General features: G+C 47.5%; 3 non-coding genes across 3 annotated transcripts; all 3 read left to right on the plus strand.

The window, feature by feature from the left end:
* The first annotated feature begins 549 nt into the window (after positions 1–549).
* Positions 550–711, plus strand: LOC146205662 (U1 spliceosomal RNA). Its single transcript, XR_014704603.1, has one exon. It is a non-coding gene; the product is annotated as a U1 spliceosomal RNA (small nuclear RNA).
* A 5,968-nt stretch (positions 712–6,679) lies between these two features.
* On the plus strand, positions 6,680–6,841 carry LOC146205663 (U1 spliceosomal RNA). Its single transcript, XR_014704610.1, has one exon. It is a non-coding gene; the product is annotated as a U1 spliceosomal RNA (small nuclear RNA).
* Positions 6,842–12,433: 5,592 nt separating this feature from the next.
* LOC146205664 (U1 spliceosomal RNA) lies at positions 12,434–12,595 on the plus strand. The gene has a single exon (XR_014704575.1). It is a non-coding gene; the product is annotated as a U1 spliceosomal RNA (small nuclear RNA).
* Positions 12,596–12,857: the final 262 nt, after the last annotated feature.

The raw sequence follows: 12,857 nt of genomic DNA on the forward strand, positions 1-12,857 counted from the left end.
GGGGTATGTCGTTATATCTGAGGTATATTGCAAGAAGGGTATTGCCACAGAATGTCATGCAGAAAGCTCTCAGGCTGGTTACATCTACATCGGATGGGTATAGTGCAATGCTACCGCAAATATTTTCAGCGTTTATCTTCTGCCTCTGCATTAAAACTGTATTCACGTCTACGTGGATTTCAGTTACCCGGCGATCCCTTCTGTACAGCCTGACAATGAAGCGCGCGCCTGGCTGTGAACACACACATCGTCATCGGCGAAATACGCTCATCCCGTGAGCTCGTGGCTCCTGTGACCAAGTGCCTCAACCTCGAAGAGGAACAAAATAACTGAAACGGCCTATCAGTTGTGCAGTTTATCTAAAAGTTCTGTGTTTCTGCACATAGTCAAATATCAGACGTGCGCAGAATGTCTATACCACTCGCGTACGTCTCTTTTCCAGAATAGGAAGCAAGGTGGTAAAGAATCTTTTGTCAAAAGGAAGTTGTCCGCACCGAAGCAATATTGGCGGACGCTGTAGGCCTGGTCTCTGCGGGCACCGACTGAGAGCAACTTACCTGGTGCTGGAACTGCGGTGACCAGGAAGGCCGAGTTCCCGGGTGGAGGCCGTCCATTACACTGCGGTCGGCTGATGCCCGCCACTTCTCCAACTGGAGAAGCTGGAGCCTGTAATTTTTGGTAGTTGGGGTATGTCGTACGCGACAACCCCTGCACGGAAATCAAAAGAAAGATCGAATCTTACCCACAGTGATAACAATAACGATCTCGGCCCTGGCTCCACACGCGTCTGGAGCACTCCACTGTGGACAGCCAATAGTTTTCACGGTAGAGTCGTGAAGTCAGCCACGTGACTTCACGCGAAGATTTCATACACCCCCATATCCAAATAATCTTAACGAATTTTAGGAGAGTCCAAATGCGGCCAAAATTGGCTGGGAGGTTAATCCCGTATATCTAATTAGTTTTACTTGAGAAAATAAATTCCTAAATGGAAAACTCCTCAACGTTGAGGTCCGAGCCCAGTTCCTTAGCATACCTGACAGATTAAGCAACGCAAAGGACACGAACGTTCATTGCATACCAGTAGTGTCAAGGGCACCCAGTAAACGTGTTGTGCGATGTCTTCGTAGCTTGTGTTAAGGACGTAAACTGATGTTGCAATAACAATATAGTTTTAGGAATTTAAGAACACGACAAAGGGGGATGATCGAGCTTCGCTTCAAGAGTACACGTGAAGCGCCTTTAACCCTTTAACCCCGCCTTTTCATAAAGGGAACACTGTTTAAGTTCTTTTTTGTGGAGAGGAAGGCGCAGTGTGTCACTTCGTAATGGACACTTGTCAGATATGTCGTCGGTTCGCATCGAAATCTAGCCTTCAGTAATTGACTACAAGATGGATGCTAAACGGGAAGCACAATTATATCACATCACCCTGAAAGCTGCACAGATTACGGGTGAGTCGCAAGTTTGACACAATATCCTATGCGTGTTTACTAAGATACACTTTCTCTCAATTTGAGTCAAGGCGATTGCTTCTTTTCCGAACGAGCTGTAAACGCCGTTCGTAAAAAAAAAAAAAAAAAAAAAAAAAAAAAATTAAAAGCAAACTCGGAGACTGAGAAGAAGCTTTTGCGTCTACTGTTAAGCGTCCTCCTAATTTTACGCGAAGCGTACGCAGCTCTTTCGTTCCAAAAGCCGACGCCGTAACCCAAATTGAGAAAACCCGTTTAGGAGAAAATACGTGCGTGGTTTCGCATCCCAAGCTTTCACTCTCCCGTTATTTAGGATGGGGTCGTACCATTTGGCTTCCCATTATCGTCCCTTCTGTAGTCAAGTTTGAGGCTAATTGGCGATAGGAATTTGAACCGACGATATATATGGCTCAGATAAGTATGAAGCGAGACAGATGCGGCGCCTTCCCTTGCCCAAAACCCAACCTAAACAAAAATATTTTCAAAAAGGAACACCAGTAAAAAATATTACAGTACGCTCAAACCGCCTTCGGAGTAGACGCAAAGATTTAACAACGCCTTTCTTCCTGCGAAAATCCCAGCAAAGTCTACATGGACGAAGCAAGGATCAACGCAGATCGCTTGCCCTGATAACGAACGCAGAAGGGAAAGAAATAAGAAGCGCAGCGATAAGCAATCCAAGCATAAATGCAGCTAAAGGAACCGGCATCGCTCTGGCAAAAGCGCACGGCAATGCAACACGAAAGAACCTCATTAGAGTGACGGACTCCAAACAAGCGTGACGAAAATGCCCAAGGGGCAGAATCGACAGAATCACCAATCGCACTCTACAAACGACGAGAAGGCATGTAACTAACTCTAAACATAGTAGAGTATGGGTACCGGGACATGAGAGGATGAGGGGCAACGAGGCAGCAGACGAGTTAGATCGAGGGTATACGTCGACCGAGGAGACACAATACTCTGGACCACATGAAACTTTCACCGTGTTATCCACACGTACCCAGATTACTCGATCATAACAAGGGCCGACGGAAACTAACCAGGCCCACACAGAGGGCAAATCTAATAGGAGGCAGTAGACTGGCGCGGATTACAAGCCGGTACATGGTCCCCATCACAGACAAACGAGTCTGACGCAGTGGGAGCTCTTGCTGGCCAGCAAAAGGACGGGGAAGCGCAAAGATTTATCAGACGACGAGCCACGCAGCAGTGAAGTGCGGCATCCTGGACTGAAGATCGGCCACGCCGAACAAGTGACCAGGAATGGTCATGAACACCTCAAATATGTTTGGGCGGCAGTTATGACGCCACAACCATATCACCTCATTTAAAACCCAATGATTCAAATAATGCTGACAAATTGGGCAGATTCAGAAAATCCATAATTACCGACGAGGTTCCTTTATTGAGTTTGCTTTATAAGATTGAAATAAGTGAACAAATAAAATTTATCGTCAATAAAGTTTGATCCGAGGCCCTGTGTATGCGGGGCGGACACATCAGCCATAGGCCACGAATTGTATGCCAAGTGTGTTAGGGCACCTATAGTAAACGCGTTATGGCGCGTCTGGCTTACCAACGTGTGTTTTGCATGTGTACTGATGTTACAATAACAATATTCATTCAGTAAATAATTAAAACAAAATTGATAATCATAATGGAATGAAAAGGTGCTGTTAAAGGGGCCACCATGTTTACTCTTAAGACGAAGCTTAAGCGTCTGAGAAATTTATAGAGCGTGAGCTCTGCTACTCGAGTTGCAACTTCAGTTTTTGCCTCGCTGGGTCCGTATGACCTTGACCTAATTAAGTGTAGGTGTAGTAACGCCGGCGCGCAAAGAGCAGGAGCAGAGACGATGGTCGACAGTGAACTCCTTTGTTATCAAGAACCGATATTATAAATACCCTCGCGAACTGAGAGGGTTCTAAAGGGGAGGGGGAGCGCGATAGCAACGCGGTCCAAAACAAAAAGAAGGTGCGTGCTCAGCTGGCTTTCTAGCGCAAAAGAATACATTTCTTCCCTCTTAAAAATGAATCTGTAGTACTGGTTTTCTTGTTTTGCTCGATCGTCTTTGAGTGGGCTGGAGGGGATCAGCAATACCGGCCGTGACATCTGGACGCTCCGCGGAGCTGGAACCTCGTTCCGGTCAATGGCTACCGGCGGCTCTGGGCTTTCCTGTTGCCCCGATTTCGTGGTTGTCGGTGTATTTGCAGGTGACAGACCCGCACTGGTCACACTGTCATAACCGCCGTCTGTCCGAGCGCATGCAGTGGCCTCACCAGATGCCGCTCCTGTCATAGACTCCCGACGATGGCGGACTTGGTCGACGTGGCACCGCATGGCTCCCGTTTACGTGTCTGCTGCTACCATCATCGCACCCGAAGTGGATTTTACAAGCCCTGGCTCCCATTTTTGGCCGGAGCCGTAATCCAGGACGTACACGCTCCTGCCTGCCGAGGTGGTCATGTCGTCAACGTCTGCCGATGAACCCGTAGCTCTGGGTGGCAGACATGTGTCTACAAGGGAACGTGGCTGATATCCGAGAAGTATCTCGGCTGGTAACCTTCCTCCTTTTTGAGGGGCCCGCTTATAATGAAATAACAACCGCACGAGGTTATCATCTAGCTGCCCGCCTCCCGTTTTCCGCAATCCGTCCTTCCCAGTCCGAACCGCTCGTTCTGCTGCTCCACTCGATTGTGGGGGGAATTAAAGGCCCTGTACTACAAGGGGCACAATTTTATTTCTTGCTTTAAATGGGGCGAACTACTGACTTGTGAATTGCGTGCCATTATCGGAGACGATTGTGCGCGGCACGCCGAACAGACAAATCATGCTCCTTAAGCCGCTGATTGTACAAGCTGTATTTGCTTGAATTATGGGCACTGCTTCAATCCACTTCGTGTGAGCATCCACCACTATTAGTTTCATCTTGCCGGCTAGCGGGCCTGCAAAATTGATGCGGATCTGAGACCACTGTCCCGCTATTTTTCGCCAACTCACTGGTGGGGCTGCTGTATAGGCATGTATGTGTACATGTTTTCCACGCAGTTTCGGCACTGTGATGTAATGTACTGATGCAAGGGCGTACTCTGGTGGCTCACCCTCGGTTACCGGTCCCTCAGTCGGCGCTGGCAGCCTACTTAGGGCATCTGCTGTCAGTATACCTGTTTCCCTGGCACGTCTGTAGTGGTAGCCACCCGAGAACAATGCCCACCGTTGAATTCGTGCGACGGTCATAAATGGCGTCTGGCAGTCAGGCCTGAGCGGTCTCAGCAGTGGTTGAAGGTCGGTCACCAGGGTTAATGCCCGGCCTAGAAGATTGGTACAAAAACGAGAAACGCCAAATATGAGGGCTAACGATTCCCGCTCCAGCTGCGAGTAGTTTCGCTCTGCTTTTGTTAGTGTCCTGGACCGAAACCCAATTGTTCTGTACTCATTTCTTTTCGAATAAAAAAAAAATAAAAAAAAACACAGTGCACACGCCTTGAGGGGATGCGTCTATACCAAGTTTCAGCTCCTTGTTAGGATCAAAATGCACGAGAAGTTGTGCATTCTTCAGGATTTGTTTAGCTCGCTCGAACGCAGATTACTGCGGCTGGAGCCATTCCCAACGGGCTCTCTTTTCCAAGAGCTTATACAACGGGCTGAGCACACTCGACATATTCGGCAAAAATCGTTCGTACTACGTCAGCATACCAAGGAACGAACAGCAAATCAATCACGTTACTTGGGCGCGGGGCTTGCATGATGGAGATTACGTTCTTTTCGATAGGGTGTAAACCTTGTCGATCGATACGATGCCCCAGATAAGTGACTGAGGTCTACCTGAACTTTCATTTGTCGAACCTAAGTTTAACACCATGTTCTCTAAATAGTCCTAAAACTTTTTCGAGACGCTCTTCCTAGTCGCATTTGCCTTCCGATATACTAATACGTTATTAAGGCAGACTTGGACGCCTGGTAGCCCGCCGAGTACGGCGTCAATCTTCCTTTGAAAAATAGCAGGTGCAGAAGCTATACAGAACTGAAGTCAGTTGTAGCGGAACAGTCCGCGGTAGGTGTTAATGACACAAATTCCGCATGACGCTTCGTCTAGGGGCACCTGGTTGTACGCATCTTTCAAATCTAGGGTGCTGAAGCATTCTCCTCCATTTAAATTTGCGAATATGTCTTCGATAACTGGGAGTGGATAGATAATGCCCCACATCACATGCAGGATTAACCGTGGCTTTAAAGTCGCCGCATGTTCTGACGGTGCCGTCCTTCTTCCGAACAACTACGATTGGCAACGTCCATTCTGAATGTTGAATGCTGAATACTCTGGACCACATGAAACTTTCCCCGCGTTATCCCCACGTACTCAGATATACTCGATCATAACAAAGGCCAGCGGAAACACTACCCAGGCCCACACAAAGGGTAAATCTAATAGGAGGCAGTAGACTGGCGCGGATTACAAACTGGTACCTATATATCCACCCCTACACAAATGACATATTTTCTCTACGTAATATGCAGACGAATGCCCGTGGTGACACGGTAAACCTACCCTAGAGCATGTCACATGAACCTGTCCTACGGCAGACTTGGACACCATCATAGACAACACGAGTGTGACGCAGTGGGAGCTCTTGCCGTCCAGCAAAAGGACGGGGAAGCGCAACGATTTCTCAGACGACGAGCCACAATGGCAGCAGTGAAGTGCGGCATCCTGGACCGACAATTGACCACGCCGAACAAGTGACCAGCAAGGGTCATGAACACCTCAAATAAGTGGCAAATAAAGTTGTTTCCATCCATTCATCCACGGCGGGAAACTTTTATTGCGCTCCTCGCGCTGCGGCGCCTAGCGGCAACTTCTTCCTTTTCTGGCTCCGCGGAGTGGCTTGCGACCAGAGCGCGGCACGAGGGCCCGCGCCAAGTTCTTATATCACGTCAGAGTGCCGCTCCGTGCCCAAGTACTTCACCCTCGAAGCGGAAAATGTGAAACGACATTACAGTTACGCTGTTCATCTGAAAAATTGTGTGTTTCAGCGCAGATGCAATTTTCAGACGTGCGCAGCTTACGTATACTCCTCACGTACGACTCATTTCCACAGCAGCAAGCCAGGTAGTCAGGGGTATTCTTTCGACATGAAGTAGTCCGCACCGAAGCAATACTGCCGGACGCTGTAGGCCTGGTCTCTGCTCGTACCGACTGACAAAAACTTACCTGGTGCTGGAACTTCGGCGACCAGGAAGGCCGAGTTCCTGGGTGGAGGCCCTCCATTGCGCTGCGGTCGCCTGATGCCCGCCACTTCTTCAACTGGAGAAGCTGGAGCATTTCATTTTTGGTAGTTGGGGTATGGAGTAGGCACCAATCCCTGTACTTAAATTAAAAGAAACATGGGCGAAACATCGACTTTCGCCCAAAGTGATAGTTGTAATGCCATTGGTCCTGGCTCCACGCAGTGTAATGACGTTACCACAACATGACCACACGCTGGAATTTCAAACCTCTGATTAAGATAATGCTTAATTATTGGGAAGGGTCAACATGAGGCCGAAATTGGTGACAAAGATTCTCTATGAGGTTATTTTACAAAATAGAAGTAATTAAATAAAAAAACATTTGTCGCCATCGGTGTTCGAGCCTATGCCCTCTGCATGCCAGGCGGGTACTAAGTCCATAGGCCACGAATAGTTTGCGAAGTGTATTGGAGGCACCCAAGCGTTGTGGTGCCTATGGCTTACTGACGTGTGTTTAGCATGTGTACTGCAGTTACAGTTATAATTATTCTAAAAAATTTATTTCGAAGAAAATTTTAAAAAATCGCGCTGCTTGGCAGTGCATGGCCATTGAGGAAGCACGTTAATTAGTACGAGCCACCGCGTCGTTCCATGTCTCGATATATCCTCACAAAGGTCAAATGCAGACCCTCTCCCCTCCCCGTAGAACCTAATCGGCTGTTAACATGAGCGGAGAAAACTATCAAGATTGTCGGAGTCCTCTGGGTGCCACGAAATGTTATTGAAGAAAATATATTCATTTCACTGGGTAATTTGACAGGGCGTATACCTTCTAAACGAGCCTCAAAACTTTATCACTCTCATCTGAGTGCGCTCGACTCCTCATCGTATAATTGGCGACTTGAAATCCCATGTCTTGAAACATGGATAACCATTTAAACTGCCCGTTCGACACCCAAACATCCGGAGAGTCCACTGGAAGCGCCGTTTAGCTGCTTAAATGTTTGCTAAACTCATACATGGATGAATGCACTGCAGAAAAGTGGAACCACAGGCAAAGTACGGCACGAGTGCTCCTTTTTCGACTGTTTTTTTTTTTTTCAAGTGTGCCCGTGCGTCGTGTAGACAGCGTGCGCTCATATACGTAAACGTTCTTTTTTTCCTTTTTCGTGATTTGCTCGCGCATGTCTTGGAGTATGGTGCTGCGCACGCCCAGGCAACGCGTTGTAGTTTTATTGCCCTGGAACCCGAACTTCCGCGCAGCGCTGCCGCAGCCCGGCAGCCGAAGCCCCGCTTTCTCTCATTCTTGTCTGCGAGCGCCTGTACAGGTGCGGGGAAATCTAAACAAAACATGCCAATGCAGTTAAACATTTTTCACACGTTTTCTAATTAATACTGGCAGCTGTGGTACATGCAGGCTGCAGTGGCAGGCGGCATCCGCTTTCTCGGATGCATTTTTTTTTTGTATGGCGGAAAACGTGAATGCAATTAGAACAGAATGACGTGCTCCGTTTATTTACATTCGCACCTGTACGTAGCTTGTTGGTTTGAAGCTGCCAGTGGGCACTTCGTAATAAAGCCCCATGTTGCCTGCCGCAGCATTCGGATACAAGTAGCGACGAGAATGGATGCGCGCTTGGCTTCTAGATGGACCGCAACTGTCGGGAAGCGAGACAGCGGCGATTCCGAGGTGTACTTACCTGGAACGCTTGGAAGTATTCGCGGCTGCTAACGGCATCAAGAATGACAACAAACTGCAAGTTTTCCGAACTGATATCGGTGAAGGAGCTTATGTCACGCTCCAGAGCTTGCTGTTGCCGGCGGCACCCGCCAAGTTCTCTTTCAAAGAAGTCGTAAGTGCGCTGAAGAAGCAACGCTCGCCTGTCACCGACCGATATCGGTTCAATCAGTGCAAGCAAGAAACCGGAGAGAGCATCGCGGACTCCATTGTCCCGTTGAAAAAACTAGCGTCATCCTGTGAATTCGGCACATTTTTGAATCGCTCGACGACGGGACCAGCTCGACGCGCGTGGCTGCACGCCGGAGGTATAGGCTGCCGACCGCGCCGCCCTTCCGGACGAAGAAATAACATGGGAACGCGTGTGTAGCGTTGTCGTAGCCATGTAAGCTGCGAGACAGGGCACTATGGCCGTGCTGCAATCGCCAAGCAACAGAACAGCGTTTTCGGACAGCACCGAGGTTTAATGGAAGCAGGAGGCCGCAATACAGCGCAATGTGGAAACAAGAGAAACGCTGTTCAAAGGACAAGCCCTGTGGGGACAACGTCGCGAGCGGACGAAAACATCTTGCCATCGGTGTGGTTGACAGCACTCACCCGTGAGTTGCCGTTTTGTAAAGAGTCGCTGCTACAGTGCAAAGGGTCGCGTTGAAAATATAGCAGAACTAAATAATTGCAATATGTTAGTCCAGAGAGCAGTAATGAACTTCCTTTCCTCTCATTAAATTCATTAAGTATTTTTGGTGAAACTACGCCTCATATTCGCAAGTGATTAATTACGAGTGCCAAGATTTGCTTGATTGCCTTTGCCTTTTCAGTTGTTTCTCTGTTTCGCTTATGCTAATTTAACCTTGCGGTGTCGTGCTCTGCCCTTCGTTCCTTCTGACAGTATTTTCTACTTTTTTCCCTCAATCTTTGCTCTCTTTATTCCGTTCACAAGTTGCGACTTGGACTAAATTTTATTGTGTATAGCCTTACTTGACTCATTCGTTCCCTTTTCAACGGCTCCCAACCTTTTCCCAGCATTTTCAGCGGTGAACTTCATGCAATCTTCTATTATCTTCAAAATGCCAAAGCGGTCGAAGGCACTTGCTAAAAGCATTTCGTTCCTACGACGATCAAATCGATCGGGCTACCGTATGAATTCTTTGATGTTCGGATGCAGCAGGAGCACGCCATTGTTGCAAACCTCTTCACGGGCGTCCAAATATTATGTACCTGTACAGGATATTTGCACCTTTATCCTGTACCTGCAAATGACCATGTACGGTCACCTTCATTATTTGTACCATTCTGCGCACCAGCTTATGAGACGGACTCATCCGTATGTGCACCCTAGAAAGAATGATAGTTCCCGGCGACGCTTTGTACTCATTTGCCGTGTAGGTGGGTGGGCTCCAGACTTCTTCTTGTTGGATAAATACGCCGGGAGGTCGTCGAAAATCCTTGTGATGGCGAGCAGCGAAAGTTTTCGACCACCGCGCTGCGGTGTCGATCTCAACCATAACTTAAACTATAGCCACTGATCCACGCCGCAGACAATGTCACTCGCGTCGAAGCGTTTTTCACAGACTCGCAGTAGCGATGATTCAAATTTAAATTCATTTTCTTCCGCTGGTGCACCACTTTTCAACATTTCTCGCGTTTTTTATCAATCGGTAGGCAGGACATCGAAACTTTTTCTTCGTTTCCCCTGTATGCGGACGACGCCACCAGAGATGCGGTATCGTTCCCGAAGAAACGAACGCGTAATTCCGTCTCCTTAACAAGGGTCCCGCAACCTTTTTCTACTCATTGGTTGCCTCTCAGCGGTTTAAACGCCGATTGTTGCCGATTGGTGCCTCTGAACGCAGCCTATAGGTAACATACACTCAGTGAAGTCAGGAAATGATTAGGGTGAAACTAATTAAATAGTGTTATCGTTGTCATGCTGTCACCTCGTGGGTCTGTTCACGACTGGTTTAGTGGCTATTAAAGCATGGCTTGAAACTATAGTGATAGGGCGAAAGTTCTGAGTGTTGCAGCGATAGCCTCTGTAACACCGCCTTTTCAATCCGCGGTTCCTTCATATGTTTTTCTTTAAGTTAGCATTTGGGGAAACGAAGGCGCCTTATACTTTTGAGTTATACCTAACCAGGTCAAGGCCATGTTTTCATTTTTTTTTTTCTTGTAAATTGTAAATTGGTCTGCAAGAAAGGATCTGTCGGACTTCTCGTGGGCACCTGCATCGCGCCGGGATGGAAGAGAGGAAGGTGGGGATGAAAGCGAAAAGAAGGAAAGAGGTCCCGTAGTGGACGGCTACGAAAATATTTCGGCCACCTGGGGGCTTTCAATGTGCGCTCACATCGCGGAGCACAGGGCTACCTCTCCGTTTAGGTTAGGATTTGGGGAAATAAAGGCGCAGAATTTGTTTGGGTGGACACCTTGTACTCGCGAACACACACAATTAATTAGGTAAAGGTCACTGAAAGGTCAAATTTAGTGTCACACAAATGCCGGCTCTACGCTAGGCTCTACCTAGCGTAATGAAGCATTCGCTTCAATAGTGAATTCGTTTACGAGAAAGTAAAGGCGCAGTATATGTCAAGGACACTTGAAGGTCGAATGTAATTTCACTCGAAGACTGGCTGTACTTAACGTAGTGAACCTCTTGCTTCATACGAGGATTTGTCTGGTCACCCTGACGAAGCAGCAGCAACAGCGGTGTGGAAGGCGACGCATAAAAGATACACTCCGGACTGTACGAAACTGTGTAGCGAGTTTTAACTTTAGCACGTAAATAAATAGTTTTCCAAGAGAAGTAAAACAGCCACCGTGCATTTAATTCACGTCCCCATCAGAACGAACCACCTACACTCTTAATTAAGGCAAAGCTTAAGCGAACTTCTCATTTCACCCAAAGCCAATACACAGCTCATTCGGCCCAAAAGCCTTGACCCAAATTGAGAAAAACGGTGTCGCAGAAAATACGCGCGTGATTCTGCATCCCAAATTGTTATTCATGTATACTCTGTGCGGCATTCAGGGTGGTGTCATATTATTTCCCTTCCCATTTAACATCAATCTAATAATCAAGTTGGAAGCAAGTTTGCGATAAGGATTCGATATATATATATTCCAATTGTATGCCAATATTTGTTATTGAGGGTGCCCACTGAGAAGTGAGATCCTGCGCCTTCCTTTTCACACACACAAAAAACAATCAAATTAACCAAAAATATAAACGTATGCGTGCAATGAGCAGGCTGTGTTAAATGCACTTCGCATCTTATTAAGGAGAAATCTGCGCGTCCATCAATTTTTTTTTTTTCATTTCTTCTCGATTAAATACATTCTGTTAGGCCCCTGTGCTCTAATAGGTGTTTGGGGGAATTTAGCTATGAAGACAAAGAAATAAATATTCTTGCGATCATAGGCTTACTTCCAAGACTCAAAATCTGAGGGGTTTGTCGTTATATCTGAGGTATACTGCAACAAGGGCATTGCCACAGAATGTCATACAGCAAGCTATCCAGCTGTTTAAATCTATATTGGATGGGTGTGGCGCAATGCTACCGCAAATATTTTCAGTGTTTATCTTCTGCCTCTGTATGATAACTCTATCTATGTCTACGTGGCTTTCAGTCTTCATGCGATCCCTTCATTACAGCCTGGTAATGAAGCGCGCGCATGGCTGTGAACACACACATCGTCATCGGCGAAACACGCTCATCACGTGAGCTCGCGGCTCCGTGCCCAAGTGCCTCGACCTCTAAGAGGAACGAAATAGACGGAAACAAACTACCAATTGTGGAGTTAATCTAAAAAATTATCTGTTTCTGCACATGTCTAATATCAGACGTGCGCAGCATATGTCATACCACTGGAGTACGTCTCGTTTCCAGAATAGGAAGCCAGGTAGTCAGGGATATTTGTTCGAAAGGAAGTTGTCGGCACCGAAGAAATATTGGCGGACGCTGTAGGCCTGGTCTCTGCGGGCACCGACTGACAACAACTTACCTGGTGCTGGAACTTCGGTGACCAGGAAGGCCGAGTTCCCGGGTGGAGGCCGTCCATTGCACTGCGGTCGGCTGATGCCTGCCACTTCTCCAACTGGAGAAGCTGGAGCATGTAATTTTTGGTAGTTGGGGTATGGTGTATGCTCCAACTCCTGCAATGAAATCAAAAGAAAGATCGAATCACACCCACCGTGATAGCAATAACTATCTCGGCCCTGGCGATCATGACGTCATGTAGGTCACAGCCACATGACCTCACGCGGGGATTTCAGACATGCCCAGATCCAAACATGGTTAACGAATTGGAGGAGATGTCCAAATGCGGCCAAAAATGGCGAGGTGATTTCTCTCCTATATCGAATAATTTTTTTTTTAATTCCTCGCCGTTGAGGTCCGAGCCCAGGACCTCTGCTTGTC

This window comes from Amblyomma maculatum, chromosome 1, assembly GCF_055883805.1.
Source record: "Amblyomma maculatum isolate TAMU_Amacu chromosome 1, ASM5588380v1, whole genome shotgun sequence".
Lineage (NCBI taxonomy): Eukaryota > Metazoa > Arthropoda > Arachnida > Ixodida > Ixodidae > Amblyomma > Amblyomma maculatum.